The 11,588-nt window shown below is 38.4% G+C and overlaps 1 pseudogene; it reads right to left on the bottom strand.

Annotated features, from left to right (window-relative positions):
• Positions 1 to 5,988, bottom strand: part of LOC129675014 (long-chain specific acyl-CoA dehydrogenase, mitochondrial-like) — a 61,731-nt pseudogene extending 55,743 nt beyond the window's left edge.
• Positions 5,989 to 11,588: the final 5,600 nt, after the last annotated feature.

An 11,588-nucleotide genomic window follows, 5' to 3' on the forward strand; every position in this document is an offset into this window, starting at 1 on the left:
GCTACTCCTGCACTACAGCAAAAACATGAGCTGAATAAAGAAGACACCTTGTTCAGAAATAAACAGACATGAAAAAATAGACTGGAAAAAGCACAGGAGGTCTCAACAGTACACAAAGAATTACAGGTAATTAAGTGATGAGGAAGTGAGAGAAATAGTCTTTCCCAGGGATAAGCACACAATTTGGCTTTTGAAGTAGGACCTAACGATTCTTTAGGTTTACTCAGTGTCTGTTGTTATGTCCCCATTTTCATTTCTGATTTTGCTGATTTGGATAGTGTCTCTCTGTCTTTTAGTTAGTTTGGCTAAGGTTTTGTCTATCTTGTTGATTTTTTCAAAGAACCAACTCTTGGTTTTGTTGATTCTTTAAATTGGTGTCTTTGTTTCTTATGTGTTGATTTCAGTCCTGAGTTTGATTATTTCCAGCTGTCTACTCTTGTTGGGTGTGTTTGTTTCTTTTTTTTTTTTTTTCTAGTGCTTTCAGGTGTGCCATTAAGTTACTTGTATGAGATAGCTCAAATTTCTTTATGACAGTGCTTAGTGCTAGGAACTTTGTTCTTAGCAGTGCTTTCATTGTGTCCCATAAGTTGGGATAAGTTGTATCTTCTTTTTCTTTGAATTCTAGGAAGTAATTAATTTCTTTTTTTCTTTCCTCCCTGACCAAGCTGTCACTGAATACAGAGTTGTTCAGTTTCCATGTGTGTGTAGGCTTTTTGTTATTTCTGTTATTGTTGAGGTCTACTTTTAGACCATGGAAGTCTGATATGAAACAAGGGATTATCAGTCTTCTTCTATCTGTTGAGGTTTACTTTGTGCCCACTATATGGTCAGTTTTTGAGATGGTTACACCAGGTGCTGAGTAGAAGGATCTTTTGTGTTTGGATGAAAAGTTATGTAGACACCTATTATGTCCATTTGATTTTAGACCTCTGTAAATGCCATGATTTCTCTGTGTAGTTTCTGTCTCAATGTTATGTGCCTTGGTGAGAGTGGGGTATTGAAGTCTCCAACTATTAACATGTTGGGACCAATGTGTGATTTAAGCTTTAATAATGTTTCTTTGACAAATGTAGGAGCGCTTGTGTTTGGTTCATAGATTTTGAGGTTGTGAGGTCTTTCGGGTAGATATTTCCTTTAATGAGAATGAAATGTCCCTCTTCATCTCTTTTGATTAATTTTGGTTGAAAGTCTATTTTATTGGATATTAAGATGGCTACTCCAGCTTGCTTCTTGGATTCGTTTGCTTGGAAAACATTTTTTTTCCATCCCTTTACTCTGAGGTAGTGTCTATTTTTGTTGCATAGCTGTGTTTCTTGAAGACAGCAGAATGTTGGATCCTACTTCCACAACTAATCTGTTAGTCTGTGTTTTTATTAGAAAGTTGATACCATTGATGTTAATAGATATTGGTGACAAATGATTGTTAGTTCCTTTTATTGTAGCGTTGGTGGTGTTTGCAGGTTTATGTGCTTCTTTTGTTTTTTGTTGTGATGGTCTTTTAATTCCTGATGTTTCATGGGTGTAGTTGACTTTGCTGTGTTGGATTTTTCCTTCTAGTATCTTCTGTGGGGCTGGGTTGCTGTGTAGATATTGTCTAAATTCAGTTATGTCATGGAATATTTTGTTTTCTCCATCTATCTTGATTTAAAACTTTTCTTGATATAGTAGTCTGGGCTGGCATATGTGGTCTCTTAGTGTCTTCATGATAGCTGCCCAGGCCCTTCTGGCTTTCATAGTCTCTATCAAGAAGTCTGGTGTCATACTAATAGGTCTACCTTTTTATGTTACTTGGCCTTTTATCCTTGCCAATTTTAATATTTTTCCTTTGTTCTGTAAATTTAGTGTTGCGATTATTATGTCATGGGAAGAATTTCTTTTCTGGACTAGTTCTTTTGGTGTTCTGTAGGCCTCTTGTATGTGTATAGGCATCTCTTTCTTAAGGTTGGGGAAATTTTCTTCTATAATTTTTTCAAAAATATTTTCGGGGGCTTGGAGCCTGGAATCTTCTCTTTCTTCTATTCCTATTCTCATCTTTTCATGGTGTCCTTGTTTTCTTGGATGTTTTGTGTCTGTAACGTTTCTGGTTTTATTTTTTCTTTGAGAGATGTATCAATTTCTGCAACTGTATTTTCAGCACCTGAGATTCTCTCCTCCATCTCTTGTATTCTGTTGGTGACGCTTACCTTTGTGGTTCCTGATCTCTTCTCTAAATTCTCCAACTCCAGGGTTTTCTCTGTTTGTGTTGTCTTTGTTGATTCTAATTCTGTTTTCATGTGTTTCACCACTTCTTTCATCTGTTTTAATGTAGATTCCTGTTTGTCCATGATGGCCTCTCTATTTTTTTGTTCATTTCCTCTTCATGCACCTTTATTGTCTTTTGTTTGTTTCCTCTTTATATGCCTTGAATAACTGCATAATTATAGATATAAGATCATTTCCTGTGTTTCAGCCACAAAAGAATATTCATTGATTTTTGGAGATTCTAGCAAAACCATGATGTTCTGGTTTCTGTTGCCTATATTCTTATGCCAGCCTCTAATCCTTTGGTTTTCTGTGGGCTTGACTGATTGTTCCTATAGCTTTACTGAAAACTGGGTCCACATGTCTCTGGAGTATCTAGTAGTCTCTGCTGGATTCACTGTCTCTCCTGGTTTACTCTTTCTGACCATGGTATACCATGTAACTGGTGCATAGAAGGAAATATGAGCCTAAAGCTGCTCCAGTGCCTAGCTCAGCTCCAATGTATTCACTGGCTGTGCTGGGTTCCTTGTTTCTGACTCAGGTGGGCCAGGCTTCTGGGGAGCAGGCAAAAAGATCTCAGAGCCTAGAGCTGCTCCAGTGTTTCACTGGCCTCCTTGGGAAGGAAGACAATGGAACATCTGTCATGTGCCTAGTTCAGCTCTGCTAGGTCTGTCTGTGCTGGGCTCGCTATTTCTGGCCTATGTGAGTGAGCTTTCTGTGGCGTCCATGGAAAGATGTCTGTGCCTTGAGCTGCTCCAGTGCCACACTGGCTTCCTTGAGATGGCAGACAATGGGACTTGAGTCTTATGCCTAGATCAGCTCCTCTGAGTTTACTGTCTGTGCTGTGCTGGCTGATTCTGACCTAGGTGAGCCAGGAAGGTGGGGAGCAGGCAAAATGGAGCTTTGCCTCCTCCACAGTTCCAGAAGGTAACCCCACCACAGGAAGGTGAGAGTGAACACTACTAGTTACAGTAACCAGGAAGGGGTCCACAGGATGGTGAGAATGGGTAGCAGGGTTTGGAGCCTCGTCTTACAAAGGAAGATACTAGCTCCACAGGTAGTGAGAGTGAGCATCCAAGACTGGGGAGCTGCCAGCTGCTTGTCCCAGGAAGGTATCCACAGAAAATGGGCCTTGGGTGGGTGTCCTAGGGTTGTGGCAGTGCTAAGAGGGAGCCCAGGAATTTCTCCTAGTATTGGTTGGTGTCCTGAAGATGGAACTTCTTGTATTCCCATGGACTCTCCCCTCACCTGAGAAACACAGTCATCGGGTTTGGGGTCCACAGTAAGTTCTGGCAGTCACCCTGCTCTCACTACTGAGCTGCTCTTCAGATATATTGTGTGGTCAGCACCACCATCTTTGATCTCTCCATATGTATTGCTTTTTAAAACATAACATTATAGCAATTCCAACAAATTTTATTACAGTTTGAACAAAAAATGATTTTATGTGTGTAATTATTGCTTCTTTGCTAAAGACACAATTTTAACAGTAGCTGAAAATTTTCATGGGTTGGAACCTCATTAGAAGGAGTAGGTCACTAGGAATATGCACTTAATAGTTATACGCAATCACTAGAACTTTGATCTCTCTGCTTATTGTCTGCCACTTCTTATATATGTCACCACCACAATGATGTTCTGCATTACCACAGTTCCAGAATCTATGGAACCTAGCATATTAACTGAAATCTCTGAAAGCATGAGAAAAACAAAACAAACAAACAAACAAACAAACAGCAAACCTCCCTTCATGTTTCTCATATATGCAAAAATCAGTTAATACAAGTATCATATTCTTATTTATAGACTTCCATAAATATTTCTACAAAAATAGTCCTCAAGATCCAGCTATACCATGCCTAGACACATATCCAAAATATGCTCAAATACACAACAAGGACATTTGCTCAACCATGTTTGTTGCAGCTTTATTTGTAATAGCCAGAACCTGGAAACAACCCAGATTTCCCTCAACTGAGGAATGGATACAGAAATTATGGTACATCTACACAATGGAATACTATTCAGCTATTAAAAACAAGGAAATCATGAAATTTGCAGGTAAATGGTGGGATCTAGAAACGATCATCCTGAGTCAGTTATCCCCAAAACAGAAAGACACACATGGTATTATACTCACTTAAAAGTGGATATTAGGCATATAATATACACGGTAAGCATACTAAAATCTATACACCTAAAGAAACTAAGCAAGATGGAGGACCCTGGGTAAGATGATCAATTCTCACTCAGAAAGGCAAATGGGACATCAGAAGAGGGAGAAAACAGGGAACAGGACAGGAGCCTACCACAGAGAGCCTCTGAAAGACTCTACCTAAAAGGGTATCAAAGCAGAAGCTGAAACTCATAGCCAATTTTTGGGCAGAGTACAGGGAAGCTTATTAAAGAGGGGGAGATTGGAAGACCTGGAGGGGATAGGAGCTCCACAAATAGAGCAACAGAACCAAGAAATCTGGGCTCAGGGGTGTTTTCTGAGATTGAAACTCCAACAAAGGACCATGCATGGAGATAACCTAGAACCCCTGCACAGATGTAGCCCAAGGCAGCTCAGTATCCAAGTGGGTACCCTAGTAAGGGGAACAGGGACTGTCTCTGATATGAACTCAGTGACTGGCTATTTGATCACCTCCCCCTGATGAGGGAGCAGCCTTATCATGCCACAGAGGAGGACAATGCATCCTGTCATTATGAGACCTGATAGTCAGATGGAGGGGGAGGAGGACCTCCTCTCTCAGTGGACTTGGAGAGGGGTATGGGAGGAGATAAGGGAGGTATGGTAGGATTGGGAGGGAATAAGGGAGGGGGCTACAGCTGGGATACAATATGAATAAACTGTAATTAACATAAAATAAAAAATTAAAAAGAATTTGGGAAAAATATTCAAATGGTCAAACTTTTATGAAAATTCTCAGATCTTTAATCAATAAGCAAAAGCATATCTAGAGTATAATTTAGCTTTGGCTCACTCAAGTCAGAATGGCTATTATCAAAAAGACAATGGTGACAATTGGGGGCAAAACTATAGAGGAAACAGAATTATTATACTATTCTGGTGGTCATGTAAACTGATTGGTAAAGACATTGTAAAAAGTAGTATTGCAATTACTAGAAATATATTTAAAAAATGACAAGATGTAAAAGATTCCTCAGTAAGTGAAGTGACTGTTATGAATGTATGAAGACCTGATTGAATCAACAAGCATATATGAAAAAATGCTAAGAGTAGGAGTGTACACCTGTAAACTCAATAGTGGTTAGGGTTTGTTGGTGGCATGAAGATCCTGGGAAGTCACAGACCATTCAGCCTAACTAAAATGAAAAGCTACAGCTTTGGCGAGAAAATATATATAAAGTGGAAAACACTCAAACCTTTATCCCACTTAACATGTATGAGGAGACTTTACATGGCCAAGTGTACACACACAACAGTGGTTAAACATATTCAGGCAAGTCATTATTAAAACATACAGTGTCCACAGCTGGGTAAGACTAATGACTATTTGTATCTTCTGGTAGCCTGCATTGTACCTTCTAGCACTATGAAAGATAGTCCGTAGAAATGAAGTTAGTTTGACTTCCCCATGTTCTTTGACTCATCTTCTGCAATAAAGTCTTACCTTCAAGTTCTGGAGGGTGGCAAAGAACAATGACAATAGTCTGTAATGTCTGAAAGCCATATTTTTCTAATAACCAAGCACGCTGAGCATCTTTCTGTTTGTTGGTCATTTATATCCTGAGTTTCCCTTGTGCATCTTCTGATTATCTTCTTTTGAGAAATATCCAATTCAACACTTGTAACATTGCTCCTTTTCTTGTTCATAGTTCTTCTTTTGACTTAGATTATTCTTTCCTAATCAAGTTTTCTCTTTTAAAATCTTTATTTGGTTTGATACTTCACCCTGTTTGATGTACAATGGAGTTGGCTCTTTGACAACTTCAAACATGTATATAATTCATACTGTTTACTCTCACCCTCTCCCTCTCTTATTTGTCTCCCACACCTGTCAGATCCTAGTCTTACCTACCAGTTCTTTTCCCAGATTAATGTCTTTCTGTTTGGTTTTGTAATTTTAACCAAGACTGTGTCTATGATATTTAATTTAGAGCTGTTCACTTGATTATGGTGAGGTTACAGGACTTAAAATAATGACTACCTCATCTCCCAGAATCTACCCCAAGCAAATAATTCAGCATTAATGGTAAGGCCTCCTAAATACATCTTCCATCTTTGCCTTAATGTTGACAAGTTTGTTCTTATTGAAGTCTCTCTGAAGTCAACTATAGCTGCTGTGAGCTCATGATTGCAGAACCTATGTATTCAAAGATGTCATTTTGCAACCCCTCTGTCCTCCAGTTCTTATCTTTTAACCCTTATTGTATTCTACAAGTTTTAAATGAGTTATATAGATACTTGTTTAGGATCAGGCATTTAAAAATCACTTATTCTCAGTGCATTTAGCAGGGATGAGTTTCTCCATTAGAAATCATAGAATGGAAATTCTCTTATTTTGAAATAGATAAGCCATGTGAAATATAGTCCTTGTTACATCATCTTGTGATATAATAAAGGGCTGATTTCAGCTTATAGCTTATATTCCACAATGAACTAACATCATGGCAGGAACCTGGAGGTAGGAACATGAACAGAGGCAATGTAAGAACATTGCTACTGGCTTGATCCTCATGGCTTGCCTGTTTGTTTTTTTAAAATAATTTTTATTTTTATATTAATCACAGTTTATTTACTTTGTATCCCAGCTGTAGCCCTATCCCTCATTCTCTCCCAACCCCACCCTCATCTCCTTCCTGCCCCTCTCTAAATCCTCTGGTAGGGGAGGTCTTCCTCCCTTTCTATCTGATCCTACTTTATCAGGTCTCATCAGGCTGCAATGTCCTCCTCTGTGTCCTAACAAGGCTATTCCTCCCTCGGGGGTGGGTGTAAAAGAGCCCTCCACTGAGTTCATGTCAGAGACAGTCCCTGTTCCCCTTAATAGGGAAATCCCCTTGGATGCTGAGCTGCCATGGGCTACATCTGACCAGGGGTTCTAGGTTATATCCATGTGTTGTTCTTGATTGGAGAGTCAGTTTCAGAAATTACCCCTGTGCCCAGATATATTTGGTCCTTGTGGCACTCCCATCCTCTCCAGGTTTTACTAACTCCCCTTCTTCATATGATTCCCTGCAGTCTGCCCAAGGATTGACTATGAGTCTCAGCATCTGCTTTGATACACTGTTAGATGGAGTCTTGCAGAGACCTTCTATGGTACGCTCCTATCCTGTTTCTTGTTTTCTCCTACTTCCATTGTCCATCCTATTTGTCTTTCTAAGTGAGAATTGATCATCGTACCCAGAAACTCTTCTTGTTTAACTTCTTTAGGTGTACAGATTTTAGTATGTTTATCCTATCTTATAGGTCTAGTATCCACTTAAAAGTGAATATATACCATATGTGTCTTTCTGCTTCTGGGATACCTCACTCAGGATGATCTTTTCTAGATCCCACCATTTGGCTGCAAATTTCATGATTTCCTTGTTTTTAATTCTGGAGTAGTATTCCATTGTGTAAATGTACCACAGTTTCTGTATCCATTCCTCCATTGAGGGACATTTGGGTTATTTCTAGGTTCTGGCTATTATGAATAAAGCTGCTACAAACATGGTTGAACAAATGTCCTTGTTGTGTATTTGGTTGTTTTCTTATGCCTCCCAGTAACACCTGATCAGGAGAGTCACCACACATAGTGGGCTGTTCCTCCCACAACCAATAAAGAAAATATCTCACAGTCTGATGAAAGTATTTTCTCAATTGGTGTTTCCTCTTCCCAAATGACTTTAGCTGTGTCAAGTTGACAGAATCTAACCAGCACAAGGAGGAAGCATCTATGATTTAAAAATCTGCATATGTTTTCATTTGTTCTTTATTCTCCAACATAAGCATAGAGGTGAGTTAAAATGCGTATCTGTTTTCTAGGAACCTGGAAAATCAGATAGTGTAGAAAGAAATGGTTACATAAAAATAATAGAAAGAAGAAATAATATTTCCTTAAAATTATTTTGGACTTAGTAAAGTAGATGCCTTTGTCCGATATCTGTGGGTCTTACCCATTACCTTAAAGAATTGTGTTATGGAACACTGTTTTACTGGTATAACATGGCCATTGCTCTCTGGAACTTTCAGCATCTGTTATTACCCACAGGAATCGTATACAAGGCTGGTGGGTCCATTAACTTTTTCTTGTGGCAGATGGCAGGAGTTTGTGAGTATTTAGACAGTTGATGATTGTTAAGGGTAAGGTCACATTAGATCCTTTCTCCAGGATTTACAAACAGTTAACAGTTGCTGAGAGATTTTTGGTCAATAGTGTAACCTCTCATAATTTTCCCATGTGCCTGTAATTAACCTGAAATAAACTCACTGGTTAATCAAACTGTGAAAAAAAAAATTGGTAGCTTCTTCTTCTTCCTCCTCCTTCTCCTGTTCTTCTTCTTCTTCCTCTTTAGAGATTCACTTCTTTCCACATTTTCTCATGAAACAAATTGGCACCTGTCATATATCTTAGATTGTAAATACTCATTGTAACCAGTGATGCTTGTCATTAAAAATATTTGAAATATGCATTATGATTTGTTATTATTTTATTGATGAAAAAATCAAGTTCAGCAAAATTTTTCTTTTAGGTCTCAGACGAAGCAATGAGGTTATATGAACAGATTGCTATGTTTCCAGTTTTACCTAAATTCTCACATTTCACATTTCTTTCCTTCTTTCCCTTGTTCTTTTCTTCATTTATTCCTTTTCTTTCTTTTTGCTATATTCTTTATTTAGCTATGTTTTAATTCATTTAATTGTCTATTATACATTATACAACATTTTGGGTTTCATTACATTTAAACATATACACATAATATAATTTGCACATATAGCCCTAACTACTTTTTTCTCTTGTAAACCTTTAGGCTTGTACCTTTTCTCTCCACAAATTTTCTCCCTTCTGATTCTCTCTCTCTCACACACATTCATGTATGAGATAAAAAGTGATATTTTTCTCTGTGGCCTGGCAAAGCTTCAAACCTCAGAGGGAGGTGATCAGAGTCTGTCACTGAGTTCATGCCAGAGAAAGCACATGATCCCCTTACTAGGGTCCCCACTTGGATACTGAGTCTATGGGCTATATGTGAGAAGGGGTTTTAGGTCCTCTCCATGCATTGTCCTTGGTTGGGGTATCAGTCTCTAGACCTGATAGTCTACGGTCAAATAGAAGGGGTGGAGAACCTCCCCTATCAGTGGACTAGGGGAGGAGGATAGGAGGAGAAGAGGGAGGAAGGGTGGGATGGGGAAGAGATGAGGGAGTAGGCCACAGCGGGGACACAATTTGAATAAATTGTAATAAATTATAATAAAAAGACATAGAGCTCCTTCTCCAGCACCATTTTTGCCTGCAAGCTGTCATTCTTCCAACCATGAAGATAATGGACTAATCTCTGAACAGTAAGCTAGCCCCAATTAAATGTTTTCCTTCTTAAGAAAAAAAAAGTGACATTTTTCTCTAAGTATTTTCCTTCTTAAGAAAAAAATGTGATATTTTTCTAAGTCAAGCATGCTGTGCTTTACATGGTTTCATTCATTTGCTGAAATGACATAATTTCTTCCAGTGAAAATGAGATTTATCCCAGCTCAGTAGACTTGCCTCTGAAGGAAACCTGCAGGCCTCAGGATCATCCAGGCCTGTGGGTCCCCAAGCGCAGCCCAGGTAGACTCAGCACAACATTTCTTTGTCCACCTGGGATACAGGCAGCAGAAAAACATCCAGTCCTGCAGGTCCTCAGGAACCCACAGCCAGCAGTAGTAGGGAGTCTACTAGTCTCAGAGCCTCATTATCAGTCCCAAGGCTCTGCCTCACTCCTCCTGGAGTCCTGTCACCATCAGAAACATCCAGCAAACACCAGGGACAAACAGATAACTAAAGGCCAGTGTAAGAACACAATCAATAAGAGCCAGGGATATATGACACCAGAAACTTCCTATCTTACTACTGCAAGCTCTGGACAACATGACACAGTTGAAGCAAAAGAAGATGATTTTAAATCCAACTTTATAAAGATGACAGTGACCTTAAAAGAGGATAGGAATAAATCCCTTGGGAAAAAAATGTAGGAAAAATTCAGTCAAACAGGTGAAGGAAATGAATAAATCACTTAATGAAAATACAGGAAAATACAATTACACAAGTGAAGGAAATGAATAAAATATTTCAAGACCTGAAAATGGAAATAAAAGCAATTTAAAAAGCACAAAATGAGGCAACCCTTTAGATAAAAGTCCTACGGAACAAGAAAAAGATATAGAGACACAAAATGCATCATCAACAAAATATAAAAAATGGAAGGGACAATGTCAGGTATAGAAAATACAATTGAAGAAACTAATACATCAGTCAAAGAAAATGTTAAAATTTAAAATGTTCCTGACACAAAACATCCAAGAAATCTGGGGCATTATGAAAAGACCAAACCAAAGAATAATAAGAATAGAAAAAAGAAACAAATTTCCAGCTTCACTGCTCAGAAAATATTTTCAAGAAAATCATAGAAGAAAACTTCCCAAACAAAAAGAAAGAGATACCTACGTAAATATACAAGAAACTTATAGAACACCAAACAGATTGGACCAAAAAGAAAATCTTTCTGCCACATAATAATCAAAACACTAAATGTACATAACAAAAAAAGAACATTAAAAGTTGCAAGGAAAAAAGGCCAAGTCACATATAAAAGCAGACCTATCAGAATTACACCTGACTTTTCAACAGAGACTCTGAAAGTCAGAAAGACTTGGGCAGATATCTTACAGACACTAAGAGACCACAGGTATCATCTCCAACTTCTATACCCAGCAAAATATAATCACCATAGGTGAACAAAACAAGACAGTACAAGACAAAAACAAATTTAAACAGTATATCCACAAATTTATCCTTACAGAAGATACTAGAAGGAAAATTCCAACCCAAGGAGACTAACTATACCCAGGAAAACACAGGAAATAAATAACTCCACATCAGGAAAACCAAAAAAAGGGAAGCAAACACACACATACAGCACCACCACCACCACCACCACCACCACCATACAACAACATCAAAATAACAGGAATTAACAACCACTGCTCAATAATATCTCTTAACTAATCAATGGACTCAATCCACCAACTAAAAGACAAAGACTAACAAAATAGATGAGGAAACAGGATCCTTCACTCTGCTGCATACAAGAAACATATGTCAGCAACAAAGACAGACTATCTCAGAATAAGGGCTGCAAAAATA

Source organism: Psammomys obesus, unplaced genomic scaffold (assembly GCF_907164565.1).
Source record: "Psammomys obesus unplaced genomic scaffold, mPsaObe1.curated_primary_1811, whole genome shotgun sequence".
NCBI classification, from domain to species: Eukaryota; Metazoa; Chordata; class Mammalia; order Rodentia; family Muridae; genus Psammomys; species Psammomys obesus.